At 41.0% G+C, this 2,932-nt stretch overlaps 1 protein-coding gene across 1 annotated transcript in view; it reads left to right on the top strand.

The window, feature by feature from the left end:
• The first annotated feature begins 563 nt into the window (after positions 1-563).
• Positions 564-2,932, top strand: part of LOC135219394 (uncharacterized) — a 12,081-nt gene continuing 9,712 nt past the window's right edge. The window contains exon 1 of the mRNA XM_064256136.1: positions 564-719. The gene's annotated coding sequence lies outside the window, so the exon portion shown is untranslated. The remainder of the gene's footprint in view (positions 720-2,932) is intronic.

The following is a 2,932-nucleotide window of genomic DNA, read 5'->3' as shown; positions in this document are numbered from 1 at the left end:
TATTATTATGTCTTCCTGGTATGACAAGAATTCATAACTTATTTACAATTAGCGACCATGGCCTTCTGTGCCCAAAGTATTTCCAGCCGTGACGTAAATTAACTCCTACGTAACTTTAACACATTCATTTCCTGTCGTTCTTGATACTCTTCCTCTTTGACGTCGAGTTTGAATATAATATCTGTGCTCTAGGACACATTTCAATCCTCTGTTGATCTATCAGTGTCTTTCTTACTCATTATCTTGTTGTCACTGATATTTCTCGCCGTGACTGTTTTTTATTATTATCACTCACTTGACGGACCCAGTGTTCTGGGGATATTCTCGGAGATAGTTTTTCGCCATGAAGGCAGGCGTGGCCTCACAGCCAAAATCTTTTCTCTCTTCCTCATGTCCGTTATCCGTTCGATCGCAGACATTTAACAATGTCCACTTTTTGGCGCACTCCTGGATTTTGGTGAGGGCAACTACGCATGAAGTTACTACGTAGAATAAAAAGGGAAAAAATATGGATTCAACGACGTGAGAAAAAAATTCTTAGGGTCCTGACAAACCACGCGAAGTGCCTTGGCATACCCGTGGGCATACCTGGGCATATGTGAAGGTCGTGGCGTGGGATGCGAAGAGAAGTCACGAGTGCTTGCCCAGTGGACCCTCAGTTGTCGACAGGCATCCTTTCTGGAAGCTCAGAGGAACGCTCTCCTCGTGGTCATTGAAAGGTAAGTTATCATGAATTGTAGGCTCAACACCTTGCTAGATTTTATTTCAAAAAACTGATCTTGTTTGGTGTATTTTTACACTTCCAGATTATAATTCCTTGCACCGAGATATTCATTCGATATACTTGGAATGTATGCTGTGTTTTCTCATTCGGTGTTATTGAATGTGCAAAAGAGTGGTATTGCTTTCGGTAACTGCTCGTTCTAGTAAAGTCACTCCTCTGTTCATTAGTTCTTCCGCCGTTCTCCGACTCCCCGATTCGTCGTGTAGGGATTACCCTGCGCATAACAATTCAGAATATTTATCTCTACTTAGTGTTGCTTTCAAGTTTTTGCGCGGCAACAGAGAAATATATCATTTCGTGCTGAAATTTTCCTGAGTCTTCCATTAGCTCCAGAGCCTATGTTCTACCAATTTTGGAAAATTGTTCTCCTATCGGGACGTACCCCTTTCCGAGGTCCTTATCCAAACAAAATTGGTTCGAAGTGGTGGCTTCCTTTTCTTCAACGGTAGTAATTGTGATTCTTAGACCATCTCCTACAAGCTCTACCCGAATGGGAATTGTCAGTGTTGCCTGCTCCCTAAATATTAATGCGCACTGCTCATTTTCCAAAGAATGAGTATCTAAATTCTGTTAAGGTACTACGTTCCACGTCTCTCATTGCCAAAAGCCTCCCCATTAATTTTATGGTAAACTTACGGTATGATCTTCCCGCCACTATCGTTGATGTTTCTGCTCATATGAGGCTGTGGTGCTATTTTACACCTTCGTGACCTTCATTGCTCTTTTTCTCATTTCTTTTATTCTTTATTTACGCTGCGTTTATTTACCACTTTACTCTCTCGGTGCCTCTTTCTTCCCGCAATAGGCACTCTGCGCTGCGGAGGATTTTCTTGCAACTCAAGGCCTTTTACCCCATAGGTGGTTAGTGCCGTCAGTGGACCTCATGCGGTGCACTGTAGGTATTACTTAAGGTTCTTTGTAGCGTGCCTTCGGCTCCTAGCTGCAATCACATTCGTTCCTTTTACTGTACCTCCTTTCATATTCTCTTTCTTCATCTCACCTTCCACCCTCTCTTAACACTTGATTCATAGTGCAACTGCTTTGAGGTTTTCCTCCTGTTACACCTTTCAGACCTTTTACTGTCAATTTCCATGTCAAAGCTGAATGACCTCAGAGGTCCCAGTGCTTGGCCTTTGGCTTAAATTCTATATTCAACTCAACTCAAAGCCTTTTAGGCTTGTTCTGCGTTATGTTGATTTTTCGAAATGATAAATTTCAAATAGTAATGTTTGAGAATTATAATGATTACGATACCCATGCCGTCGGAGAACGCAGTAATACAAGAATGTACTGAGACGGCAGGTCTCTGCCCCTGGGCATGGCTCCTGTCGATGACTGTACTTGCCGTCTCTTACCTTCTGGCTGCTTGAAGAAGGCTTAAGAGATAGAGGCGCTGGGCCCGAGCTGGACGGCGGCAAAGCTAAAAGTAGAGTACAATATACAGAGGCTCTCGGTATTGCACGAAAAGAGAAACGACAAATGGATGCACATTGATTTTAGTGTATATAAATACTTCATCATGACAAGAATCTAATTTTTCAGTTATATGTATTTAGTGCCGTATTTTTTACATGCACTATGTCGTAATCTCCGACCGCGTAAATAGATACGTTTTCGGACATTTTCACATGGTTTGTAAGATATCAAGAATACAGTAAGAAAAAACAAAGTCATTTCGGCCGGGCATTCCTGACTAAACAATAAAAAAAATATTTAAAAAATTTCTTGACGAAACCTGCTGTCCTTGAATTCCAATACTGAACAGATGGCAATGAGAGATGCTACAACTTTTTTCTATTTACCTCTGCTCCTTGTTTTTCTCTCTGATTCTCAAAAAAGAATTGGTCCAGTTAATTGCTATTATGAGCCTGATGTGTGTTGCTAACTTCCATAAAAATGGTAACGTTAATTATGCGAAGGTATTGGCGCTGATATACACTCAGCAAAACGTCGAGACGAATGAACATCCACATTGCACACGTACATGTTATGTATGAAGAAACAAGATATGTCTTGAATCGCAATTTGCTTCTCTCTTGCCGAGACCAACAGTTCATTTTAAAACCAATAATTGTACACGGGAGCCTCAATACCAATTATTGATAATTATGATATTGGTTGACATGACAGTAATGGTAATCATATTGT

This window comes from Macrobrachium nipponense, chromosome 1 (genome assembly GCF_015104395.2).
Source record: "Macrobrachium nipponense isolate FS-2020 chromosome 1, ASM1510439v2, whole genome shotgun sequence".
NCBI lineage: Eukaryota > Metazoa > Arthropoda > Malacostraca > Decapoda > Palaemonidae > Macrobrachium > Macrobrachium nipponense.
This window is presented reverse-complemented; position numbering and strand designations above follow the sequence as displayed.